This window comes from Hermetia illucens, chromosome 6 (assembly GCF_905115235.1).
Source record: "Hermetia illucens chromosome 6, iHerIll2.2.curated.20191125, whole genome shotgun sequence".
Classification (NCBI taxonomy): domain Eukaryota; kingdom Metazoa; phylum Arthropoda; class Insecta; order Diptera; family Stratiomyidae; genus Hermetia; species Hermetia illucens.
Genome location: NC_051854.1, coordinates 54425048 through 54438080, shown reverse-complemented (window position 1 = coordinate 54438080; position 13033 = coordinate 54425048). Strand labels below are relative to the sequence as shown.

Here is a 13033-nt window from a genome sequence, read left to right as displayed (position 1 = left end):
TTTATATGCAGCTGATACTATCGTTGCAGTTCCATATGTCCTCGGAATGGAAAAACGCTCATCAAAATTTTCGAGGATATTATCTCAACTCATCGCCGTTTCGATCTTGACACCCGTTAACGAGACCGGCAATTGTTTGCAGCGTCAGAGCAGGTCACCAGATCGTGATAGGCCAGGAAAAAGAGAACGCTCTTCTCCAAGGATACGGCCGCGAAAAACAGAGTATATTTCCACGCCAACCGCTTCGATGCCGTGCAACTTCTACAAGCAACTGCCGCAGCAAAATTTAGACTAATAAAGCTGTTGTCTGGACAGACACCAAGCAGCAGTAACGCCGTCACCCAAATATCACTCAACGAGCCTTGGAGAGAAAACTGACTTCACGTCTATGATTGACTTTCTGGCGAACGTTTCCTGGTCGACAACTGGTACATCGTATCCATCCAATCATATAATCCGTATGCCTACAAAAACTTCATTTGGATTCGAAACTTGCAGCTGCAAACGGGTCACTCATCCATACATTCAGACATAAGCTAGCGTAGCTTGAGCTAGGCTTTCGCCACTCATTTCCATGGTCGTTTGTCCCAGCAGATGTGGACGTGCCAAATTTAGGCGCTGATTTTCTCTCATATTCTTCTTCTTCTTTCTCACTTGAAAAGACAACGCCTTATCGGTGAGACTACTCTCTGCTCCATTGCAGGAATGGTCAAGCGGACTCCCGTCCATTCAATTTGATCGTCGTCACAGATCCAAACAGGTGCAGATGGCATGCAGAAGAAAGCTAAGGCTCTCGTTGCTCGTCTTCACATGACTATGTCAAAGTCAGGAAAGTTCTGTCTTACTGTCGATTAACGGAATCTCAAAGAGCAGACAGTGCCAGATCTATTTGATTCCACGGATATATGACCAACTTTTCTATCTCCATGGGAAAACAATCTTCACAATAGATTTGAAAAGAGCATACTTTCAAATCCCGGTAGCAGAAAGTTATATCACAAAAACGACAGTGGTCACGAAATTTGGGCTGTTTGAGTTCATCGGGACGCCCTTGGTCTTGAAAATGCGGCGCTAACGTTCCAGAGATATATGCACAGCATTCTTGGGCACTGAGATTTCATTACCATCTACTTAGATGATCTTCTCATCTCGTTGTCTCGCATGCAGGAGTACCTAAGCATCGTTTGAAACATCAACAGACTCCGTATCGACTGGGACAATTTTGTATTTTCTAATGAGGGGATTGATTTCTTGAGTTTCACAGTTAGCGCACATGGTTTTAAACTGCCGAATGAGAAAATCAATGTCCTACCCCAGACCGAAAACTCTGTACTTGGGAGTTGTCAATTATTTCAGAGGGCACATGCCATACGCAGCTCAACCACAAACTCTGTTCAACGACCAGCTTCGAAATGCAAAGAAGCGAGATAACAGACTAGTTTTTGGAGAAATACAGCCCATTCATTCGTGAACTCTTGACAATTTTCGCGACGCTCAAGCACTTTGTGCACATCGTTGAAGATAGGTACGGTATGGTACGTACTGACCACAAACCCCTGGTCTAGGCATTCCAACAGCGTCCTGAAAGAACCTCTCCCCGTCGGATGTAGCAGCTTGATTTGATAGGTCAGCTCAGCACTGACATCGTTCACATTCCAAGTTTACCAATCGTCCTTTTGGGCCTCAGGACTGGGTGCAAAGAGAACATGGAAGCCTCTTCGCCGGAACTCTTGCTGGGAATATCCATAAAAGTGCCAAGAGGAGTTTTCGTATCGGAGGAACTACCAAATTCACTAGTTTCTTTCCTAGACCATCTGCGGAGCCACTTTCGAGCTCTACAACCAAGGTCTAGAGCGCATTGCAACAAATCGAAGATCCTCCTCAAAATCAGAGCACCTGCCCTTCAAACTCATCGCAGCAGTCAAATCGCGACTAGCTTCTCCATACACAGGGCCAGATCAGCTAATTCAGAAGTTAGACGACAGTAGCTATATCATCGATGTCGACGGCAGACTAGCCACTATGTCGACAAGTTTGCATCTAGCAGGTTCTGCCGTTGCTGACAACCTTTCACAGCTGCAACAGGATAACGTTTGACCAACGCGTGTGCTCCATTTCAGCCCTTGTAAGTCGGATGCTCGAGATGTCCAACCAGAGGATATAGTTCTTGGGATGCTTTCAAAACAAGCAATCTCCAGAGGGGGAGTGGCTGTGGCACCCCTGACCAGTCGGACTCAATCAATAACAGATGCGGTTGTATAGCGAGCCCTACGACCCTTCTAGCTCACTCTATAATATTCTTATCTCGACTGTCATCCTGAGCGGACGTGCCCCCTCACGATCTTCCAGCCTGAACTCGGTGACATTCAATCTGGGATTCCATGACCATGTCAAGCACGAATATGAAAAAAGAAGTTTGATTTCCAACAAAAAAACTGGTGCCTTTTCTTAATCTTTTGGAGAAGACACACGTGAGGCTAATGGAGCACCTCAGACATATTATATCTTCGAACGCCCGATATAAATAAGCACTACATATAAACAATGAGCATGCAAAGTTGGGGTTGGAGTACGAGAAGATAAGCAGACAGATTTTGTTGTGGCTATTCGGAAAGCCAGAATTAATTGTAGTTATATTGCTTTTTTGAATTTTCCCCTCAGACAGTTTCCTTCTTACAAATCTTATGCCCTCAATTTCAGGTCCATCACAAATCGAAAATTTGTATTTGCAAGTATGCTAGCAGAGGAACAGACGATTATGGGTAGGTAGTTTGCACAATAGTGGAAAAGAGAGCGGAGAAAACTGTTGGTTGGTGTTTTTGATAGACTCCATCAAAAACAATTCAAGAGAACAAGGGAAGTGGAGCGCATCAGGCAAGAGGGGACAAACGAAAAGTTCTAAAAGATGATTTTATCCTTTTTAGACTACTGACAGGGGATGAAGAAGACTCACGTGTAAGTAAAGTGTTACGCGTACGAGGAGAGGATGGTAAGGGATGGTAGGACGACTACAATGATTTACCCTTAGCAGGTGGCAATTCAGTTACAAAGTAGCACGTACTAAATGGGCATGTGGCGTAGCAAAAAGTCCGAAACAAGTTCAAAAGTTAAGGGAAATTTTCAGAAGGTAGTATTTGGCTTTACAATGGTGACTTTTGTTCTAAAAGTTTCTTATTTATAGTGACAGTCTGCCTTTATAAAACGTAAGTAAAATGTTGCACGTGGATTAGTTCTAGATTTTTTTCAGTCAGAAGAAAGATACAAACGGCTTTTCAGATTTTCGTCTTGCTACATTGAAAGTTTGATGTTTCAAGTGATGGCAAAATAATTTTGCTTGAAAAATGACTGATATGAATCCATTTTGGGTTGTGCTGGAGCACCTCATAGTGCTCCTATGAGGTATAGTAAGGCTTCCGTATATATAATAATTTCTTTAGACCTGGAAGTCATTCTTCTAGGATATTGTCCTCACAGGGTTTTTGGATACTCGAAAATTCTCATTCAAATAACAATCAAATCAGAGCTAAAGAAAACGGTGAGCAAAAATTCAAAAGGAGCTTAACTGAGAGGTGAAGGAGTATTACTGGGTCAGGGGACACTCAAGCAGACTGATTACCCTTTTGCCGTGACTTGCTAACAGTTGAAGCAGAAAAGTTATCAAATTAGCATACAAGAATATTGTTTGACCCTAAACGCGGTTGCGTCATTTGGTCAAAGGTTTTTTGTCTCTCTGTCAGGTGCACTTTTGGCAAGGGAAAGGGCTCCTCATACATGCAAAAAGGGAAAGGTTATCCAATGTTATCTTGATACAAAATTCAACCTCCTCAGTTCAACTCCATACAACTCTGTACTAGTGAAAATAACCGGGCTGAAAATTAACTTCCAAAAAGAACCACTTCCAGGGATCTATTTCGTGGACCCCAATAAAAATTCTTCTAAGGAGCAATGACGAAGTAGCTTCCTTTTTAAAGATTATTCAAGGTAAGGACTCAACAATTACCAACAGCTTACGTTTTGGTAGAAACTGGGCAAGTCAACCGAACCAGCGGGGACACTTTGGATTTAATTCTTTTTATGACGGGGAATCGATTGGTGATAGATCCCGCGACAGACCCACCAAGCAAATATATCCAACGCTATTAAAACAAAATGATCGGGTTAAGTTACGAGCCTCGGAAATATGCTAGGTGACCTCAATCGACGTGGCTGTAGAGAAATTGGCAAGGGTTCTTAACGCATGGATGGCGTCAAGACGTAAGCAAGTTAGTCCAAGCAAATCAAATACGTGTCTGCACGTTAAATATTGGCAACCTCGTCGGAAAAACCGAGGAACTTGAAAGGGCCCTTCGGAAAAGGCCCATTGATATCTGCGCTCGACGGGAAACCCGATGCTCCGGTGCCAAAAGCTGCGATATAGAACGCGAACGTGATATTTTAGTAGCACATACACTCAATACGGTATTGGCATTGCCATCTCGGAGGGTTTCCGTGAAACCATTAAATAAGTCGAACGATTTTATAGTGGAAACAGTAAAACGTAAATCGGCTGCATTCGCATAAGACGCATTCTACCACCGTCCGTGATTGCAAACCCGTTCCCTATGAGACCATCGCACCTCAACATCGACCGTGGATTGATGTCTTGAGAATCAAGCCAACCATAAAACAGAATGATCGTACTGGCCCGCCGAGCACTAAATGGTGGCGATTTCATGAGAATAAAGACGAAATAATCTCACTTACCCGATTACCGACCATTTTCATAATAGTCGAGAATCGTGGAAGAATTATAGAATCTTGTTAAAGAGACGATCCCCCGATCAACCCTGGGCTTCATCAAGCCAAATAAGCGGTTAATCAAACGAAATACTTGGTTGTGATATGACGATGTTCAAATGAAGGCATTTCAAGAATGCCAACTGGGAAGCAAAGAAATCCGAGCGGTCCCTTACAAAGATCTTTGCGATACACTGGATGCTCGGGATGGCGAGAGAGATCTGTATCGACTTGCAAAAAGCCGACATAAAGGCACACCGAATATGGAACACTTATGTTGCGTTAATAACAAGGTACTTTACTTACGAGAATATTTGGAGCAGATTTCAACAGAAGAATTTATTCATCCTCCACTTCCACAAGCATTGCCGACATTTGGACCAACTCCACCTGTGCGCGCAACTGAAATCGAGGAAGCAATCTTCTTTTTCTTCAGCCTTTGTCCCGTTCACAAGCGGGGTCGGCTCGTCGTGATCGACGTCGCCATTCGGCTCTATTGAATGCCTAATCTGGGTGCAATCTCGAGGCTTTCAAATCCCCATCCAGCGTATCAAGCCACCGTTGTTTAGGTCTGCCTTTTGGTCGTTTACCATCGACTTCGATGTTCAGACCAATCTTGGCAAGTGAATCCTCGTTTGGACGAATTGCGTGACCATACCATCGAAGACGCCTCTCTCGCAACTTTTCTACGATCGGTGCAACCCCATAACGATCGCGGATATCCTCATTTCGGATTTGATCTAAACGTGTGACGCCACTAGTCCAACGTAGCATCTTCGTCTACATTACCGCAAGACGCCGTTCATTGTCTTTTATGGTCGGCCAACACTCAGAACCATAGAGAGCGACTGGATGGACGACATTGCAATAGAGTGATTGAAATCGGGGAAAGCATCAAGAGCTGATCTGGTCTCTGGAAAGTGAAGAGCTAGGACCCAATCGGGTTATTGAGAAAGGTAGAGCAGCATTTTACTGACAAGAAAGTACCACAGTTCCAACATGGCAAAAGAAAAGTAGTCCAGAAGAGTGTTCAAAATAACGTTCCATTCGGTTCCTATCGCGTTCTCATAGAGAACCGTGAAAACCATCGTCCTCTTTACATTACATTTTTGGATCTAGAGAAAGCAGTTGACCGTCTGTCACACGAACTTATCTGGTATGTTCTATGACAACGCTCAGTCCAACTGTTCTACCACGATCCGAAAAGCGAAACTCGAAGTGTAGTGAGTGTCTCAAAACTGATTCGTGTCTCTGTCGGTGTTCATTAAGGAACCACCCTCTCACCACTCCTCTTTGTTCTTGTTATGGACACTGTCACACAGGATATCCAGGGTGCAGCGTCTTATACACTGCTTTGCAGATGATGATTTTTTAGCGTCAAATAACAAAAATGATCTCGAGTAAGTTTTCCAAAAGTGGAATGATCGCCTCATGCAACACGATCTTAGATTGAATTTGAATAAAACTGAATTTGTTTCGTCCAATTCCAATGGAACAGACACAATCAATGTCAGTGGCGGTGATCTGTCCAGAAGTGAACGATTGAAATATCTCAGGTCAATGCTATCAGCTAATGGAGTATTGGGCTATGAAAATGCTTCCCGTGTTAGTGCAACCTAGATAAAGTGGCGTTCCTCAACAGGTGTGCTTTTTGATTTTGAACGTTTGAAATCTAAGATTTACTGAAAGGACAGATGACTCTTTCGCCCTCGATCGTTCTGAGTATTGTCAGACTATTAAAGATAATGAACGGCGTCTTGCGCCAGTGGAAACGAAGATGTTGCGTTGGACTAGTGGCGTGACACGCCTTGATCACGTCCGAAATAGGGATGTCCGCGATTGATATTGGGTTGCACCAATCCTGGCAAAATGCGAAAAAGGTGTCTTCTATGGTAAGGTCATGTAATTCGCGTCAAGGAAAGCGCGTGCCAGTGAAGACAAGATTGGTCTGAACATCGAAATTAATGGTAAAAGACCACAAATTCGGCCGAAAAACGGTGAGCTGATACGTTGGATGATGATTTGATGGTGTCACGACTACATCCAAATCAGGGCTTTGATAAAATAAAATGGCGGAACCGATCGCGACGAGCGTGAACCGAACAAGGAAAAAGAAGAACAATGAAAGGGGATCTGAAGAATATTTCGATCATGATGCTGTAAGAGCAAGCTAGTCATAAACAAAAAGAAGAGACCCAAGGGGGATAGTATATTTGATTACATTTATCGATATTTCGGGAGCCAGTTCAGCCCTTCTTCAGTCCTTACGATCTGAGAGAATAATATGATAGTCTCCAATTAAAAGGCAATCTAATGTTTCCATTCATAAAGTTAGGATAACCAAACACTTCGACATCAAAAACCAAAAAGCCAGTCCTAATTATAAAAGGAATACCAAATCGCATAGCGACATTCAATAATGGTTTTAATGAGGGCGGTGAAGAATGTTAAGGAGAGCTGGAGCCAAGTGGAGTCAAGAGAGAAATGAAAGCTAAAATGACACCATATAGAAATGGAACGTTATTTAGGGGTCATACAATGGGATGAATGCGGATAATGCTACGTTAAGGTTGTTAAAGTTAGCTTTGCAAAAGTGGATACCAGTGGGCTTTTGTCTTGCGGGAGAGTGCTATCAATAGAGGAGCATATTTGTCACTCCAATTTAGTTGATGAACTGCACAACAATCAAAATAGTGGCGTATTGGAGGTCTGGCCAGCTGAAGACAACGGCCAAATTCTGACACCACCAAACAGAAAAAATATTTTGTTTAAGGATTGTTCAGCTCTGGCCAAGTTTTGGCCCAAAGTATCGGCGGATTAACGCTCAATATGTGTCCGGATAGCTGAGTGATTAGAGCACAAGGCTGTCGTACGGAAGGTCGGGGTTCAAATCTCACTGGTGGCAGTGGATCGTGATCGTGATTTGACGTCTGATACCAGTCGACTCAGCTGTGAATGAGTACCTGAGTCAAATTAGGGTAATAATCTCGGGCGAGCGCAGTGCTGAGGCAGTGACCGACGACTCAGCCCTGGTAAGAAACCGTAAAGCCATCTTCGCCTAATATTATAGAAGATCATAAGTCAAATCATAAGTCGCCAGGAGTTACAGCTGAACTGGTTAAATATGGAGGCGACCAACTACACCGAGCAGCTTATCAACTGGTGCTCAAGCTGAAGGACAATGAGTCAATTCTTGGCTATTGGCAAGGAGGCGTTATCTCTTCAATACATAAAAAGGAATTACAGAAGCATCACATTGCTGAGTACCATATGTCTTCATAGTGAGGATAGCTCCATCCGTCTAGAACATCATCACTCCATACCAAAGAGCCTTCGTTGCCGACAAATCGGCAACAGATAAGATTTTCTGACTACTGCAAATGATGGACATCAGTTGCAACATCTTTTCGTTACTTTAAGGTCGATTATCGCATCATAATCGGGGAAAAATTGTACACGGACATGAGAGAATTGAGAACAAACTGATAAGACTGACTATGATGACCCTAACCAATGTGTGAGATCAGATAAAAAAGCATGATCACTCTCTTCAACATCAACATATCTAAGACAAGGGTATGCCCTATCATGCATCCTCTTTAACCTGGCGTTAGAAAAGGCGCGAGGCTAATGTAAATGCGGGATACCCCATCTCCTTGAAGTTCGCCCAACTACTAGGTTATGCTGACGATATTGACCTATGGGAAGAACAACCCGGAACCTGCCATCTATTCATCTAGATCGAGTATGCGACGCGACATCTTGGGCTGCATATTAATGAAGAGAAAACGATATATCCGGTTGAAACGTCAGCACGAAAACCAAAGACGCAACAGTAATGAATGGCACTACTCAAATGAGAACAATAAAGATAGGAGACTACAGCTTTGAGACCGTTAATAATTTCTCCTGTCTAGGGATGATCACAACCGATAATACGCACAACGATGAAATCCAACATATTCAACATATTTCAGCTTACAAAAACTGTTTCGCTCTAAACGTTTCACCATAGGGTCAAAGCTATTACTGTACAAAAAACGATCAGAGCCAGTCCTCGTATATACCTCAGACGCAAAAAAAATTTCGAACTCTTGGCCGTGTTCGAGAGAAAAATCGTCTGAAGAGATTTCGAAACTTTACATGAGGATGGACGATTCCGTAGCCAATATAACGACGAAATTTATGAGCGATACCATGACCATAACGAAGCTTAATAGGATTCAAAGAGCCGCGTGTGCGGGTGCTACTGGGGCTCTGCAGTCCTGTCCGGCAGATGCTCTCCATGTACTCCTGCATCTCCTCCCCTAGAACTAGGTTTCGCCAGTGTATTCCAGGCGGAAGTACTGGCGATATTGGAAGTCTGTCGATGGCTGGAGTGTAATTTGAGCCCGAAGCGTAATATAGCCATTCTGACTAACAGCCAAGCGGCCATCAAGGCCTTGTACTCAACGACGACATCTTCTCGGCTGGTGGGGCAGTGCAGAGACGCACTTAACCGTCTGGGCGGCACGCTCAAGGTCACTCTCCTGGGTTCCCGGGCATAGGAACATAGGGGGGGATGAACGGGCTAACGGATTGGCCAGGCAAGGCTCTGCTCTTGGCAGTCCCTCGGCGAATACAGTCGGTGTTCGCCTGGCGGCTGTCGGGGGCCGAGTCTACTTGCACTACCTAGCAGCCGCGGGCCTGAGATGGCGAAGACTTGCAAGCTGTGCCAAGTCAAGGAGAATTTGAATTTGAGACATAACCCGATCACGAGAGCTCCTGTGCCAGACGCGTGCAAATGCATTCAAGATTACGGCAGTCTGCACGGGGCACCGACCCATAGGGGACCATGCCGCTAGGCCCTGCATACCCTACAACTCGCATTGCCGAAGCTGCGGAGAAGGAAGGGAAATCCTCATGCACTTTTTCTGCGATTGCCCAGCTCTGGCTAGAGTCAGGCTGCGGACACTGGGTAAACCATTCTTTGGGGACCTCAGAGAGATTTCTAGCTGCAGGGTCGGAGAGCTGCTTTCCTTCGTGAATGCTACGGGCTGGCTCTGCCTCCTTGCTGCCATAACAAGAGTCGCGGTCTTAGGAGTTTGTAGCATCAAAACGGCGCACCAAAGCGCTAACGGGGCTCTTCGGAGCGGCCACTGATACCTACCTACCTACCATGACTATCTGGTTGTGGATAAAATCCTACTGAATAAGTTTCGGTGGGCTTGTCATTTAATCCGTATGGATGAGGTTGATCCACACCAGAAAGAAGAAGAAGAGGCAGACCCTGCTGAGATAGAGTGATGGCGTATGCCACGATGCAAAACACCTTCTAGGGGGTATCGAATTGGTGAACCTCGGCGGAAAACCAGTATGCCTGGAGTTCCTTACTTAGACAGGTTTAGACTAGATCCCGATTTTTGCGATATTGATGATGATGAAAATGTAGAACGAAATAGGGAGATGTAATGCCCCTGAGCAGGTTCAAAAAGGATGAGGCTGAGGGCGTAATTCGAGGAAGTCCAGGCACAACATACGCGCCTCTTCGATACATTAGGAGAAGGACGCAATTTATTGAAAAATTTTTCTTTCCGAATGGGATACATAGGTGATATGGAGGAAAGTAATAAAGAGAATTGGGATGAACTGTTAAAAGTGCCAGGATAATTGTTGCGGATCAATAATAATTAAAGCTTTTTAGTTTTGATCTAGGCCTAAAAATGTGTTCGATTACTTACTTCAAGATCGTTACTGTTCATTAGGAGGTAACGTTATCAACACTGTATTTGCCAGTAGTTACTGCCCTGACTTGATTTACGAATTCTTTCAATGCTGATGTCGACTAATGTTCGACAACCTGTCATGGTACAAATCGACCTCCCCTTGCAGCTGCTTTATACTATAACTAATAAAACGAGTAATTTCCTCAGATTAGTTAGAACTATTTTCCAAAAGAGAGATGTAGGTGAACTTTCGACTTTATTCTTATTGTCTCTGGGACTATTTGACAAAATTAAATGCAAATGCTAGGACATGTCAGGGTCCAATGAAATGATTATTAGGCAGATCCCTGAAAGTCAAAGATGTGAGAAAAATTCTGAGGCAGAAAACTCTTATCAACGAATTTGGCAGAATCATCGAAAAGCATTGGATGTGGTGGAACTATCTTTTTAGAATCAAAATTCAGGACTGCGTAAATTAGGAAGTGGGGGGATTTAAGCCTTCTTTCATATGCAATATTTGACTTTTTAGTTAGAAGCATACCCTCTGTGATTGTGTTACATGTAGGAGGAACCTTGCTGATTAGGTTAAAGTCATCTTTAGGTAACTTTCGTGGATTAGAGTTTCTATAATTTTTTTTTTCAGTATTAATATCAATGCAACTGAATCGAAAAAGGAGCCAAGAACAAGAGAACACTGGTTGAATCTCGTAAAATTTAAGGCAACAAACCTATTTGGTCCCTAATGCCACCCCCTTAAACGTAACGTATCAGGGAGATTTGGTTTGAGAACCTTTGATAAAAATATTCGAAAGGATTGAAAATCGTTAAGTTTTCTACGCATTTTCTTACCTGTCGTTTTAAAATTTTACTGGTTCTTCGTTGATCCTTGATCGTTTCGGCCGTCAGGGGGCTGTCCTATACTTTATATAAGCTTGAAGGCTCGACGTAATCCAAAAGATTTGTAAACACTTTCAGAAATTAACAAAATATCAACACAATCGCCAGCTGACATCCAAAAACCAAACGGAAACGCAAATAACTGGCTTTCACTTATCAACTTTCACTTTGAATCAGTAAAAACTTCTTTGCAAACTAGAGCCTTGCAACAGGGACCAGCTTGTGTTCAAATAGTGAATCTAAAACAAACCCTTCAAATGTAACCGAACTTGGTGCAAGTCGCACGGCAAACAAAGGAACAGGGTAATCCCGGTGGAAGGATTCCGAGAGAGAAAGTTACATCACGCTCGATGGTGTGTGCACGTTACACAAAAAGTGGCAAAGTTGTTGCTGGTAGTCCAGGACTTCACTGGGTGTTTCTGATTACTATTAAAACGGGTGGTCTACTTTCGCGTTTGCATACGCCACAAAACTTAACCAACCCGCTTGGGGCTATTCATTCAAGTTTTCACCTCAGAATACACCACTGAGAACTTCTGCATGTAAATTCACAGAAATCTAACAAAATTCGATTTAAACAATCAACAAATTGTGCTTTTACGGAAACATTTCAACATAAACTTTCTTCAGAGAAATTTTGTTTAACTTGCTTCGTCTGAAGAAAAGGACATTCGTTTGATGCGTAACTTCTAACGGGTTAACTGTGGTTATGATACTGCCTCAGACTAGTGAGCGCGAGGGGAGGCTGGAGTGTGAACAGTAACGACTCCTCCTTTTGTAGCACTGGAGCACCTTTTGTCCCAACGAATTTCTCGAAAATCTCACGAGCAACTGAAATCTTGTTGTTTGCTTTCAACTTTTCAGTCGTTTGGGTCGAACGGAAGCGAATTTTCCTCTTCCACCAAAGCTTCGTATCTACACGGGGGAAAATTCGAAGAGATCCGAGAGATTTCACTAATTCGAACAGAGCTGAGAAAGTGAAATGGTTCTCTAATTGGGGGAGGGAAAATTCGCCGGATGCGAGAAAACTGTGCGTTTTTATTCACTCCACTTGGACTTTTTCCACTGGGCACGTGTTGAGTGCATTCGCAGCGAACTTTCGAACATTCAACTTTCGAATTTTCCCCAAAATATTGTAGGCGTATGGACGGCTGGTAAAGTCAGAAATCAAGGTGGGTGGGCGGATCGAGAGCTTTTCGCTTCTCAGACGCATGCAGTGAACTTTGGTGTAGAGGAAGGAGAAAGTCATGAGTGCATTTTGCTTCAGCTTTTAGATGGACACATGACGAGCCTAATGCGCTTCCGAGTATCTGAACGAGATGAAAGTTGGGATATGCAAGGTGAAGGTTCAAAGATCGAATGTAAACGGCAATGAAGAAAATACTTCCTTATTTTAAGCAAACAGAAGGAGGAATGGAAAAGACGAGCTTAGTAAGAAGATAGCTCCGATGCGAAACAAGACAAGTTAGCCTACTCGAACCAATAAGCTTGAAGAGAAAGTAGTTTCAAGACGATGAGATGAAGGGAAATTGTTTTTATCCTCTATCTTTTATCCATGGAAAATACCAATTTCGCTTTAGAACCAGCAAAGTGTTGGATCATAGACTTTGAAACATTTGAAACTTGCGAATATTATTCAGATACTTCTGAACTGA

At 43.4% G+C, this 13033-nt stretch overlaps 1 protein-coding gene across 1 annotated transcript in view; it reads right to left on the bottom strand.

Annotated features, from left to right (window-relative positions):
• LOC119658870 (1-phosphatidylinositol 4,5-bisphosphate phosphodiesterase epsilon-1-like) overlaps positions 1 to 12183 on the bottom strand; it is a 401183-nt gene extending 389000 nt beyond the window's left edge. Inside the window, exon 1 of the mRNA XM_038066640.1 lies at positions 11331 to 12183. The gene's annotated coding sequence lies outside the window, so the exon portion shown is untranslated. The remainder of the gene's footprint in view (positions 1 to 11330) is intronic.
• Between the last annotated feature and the right edge of the window lie 850 nt (positions 12184 to 13033).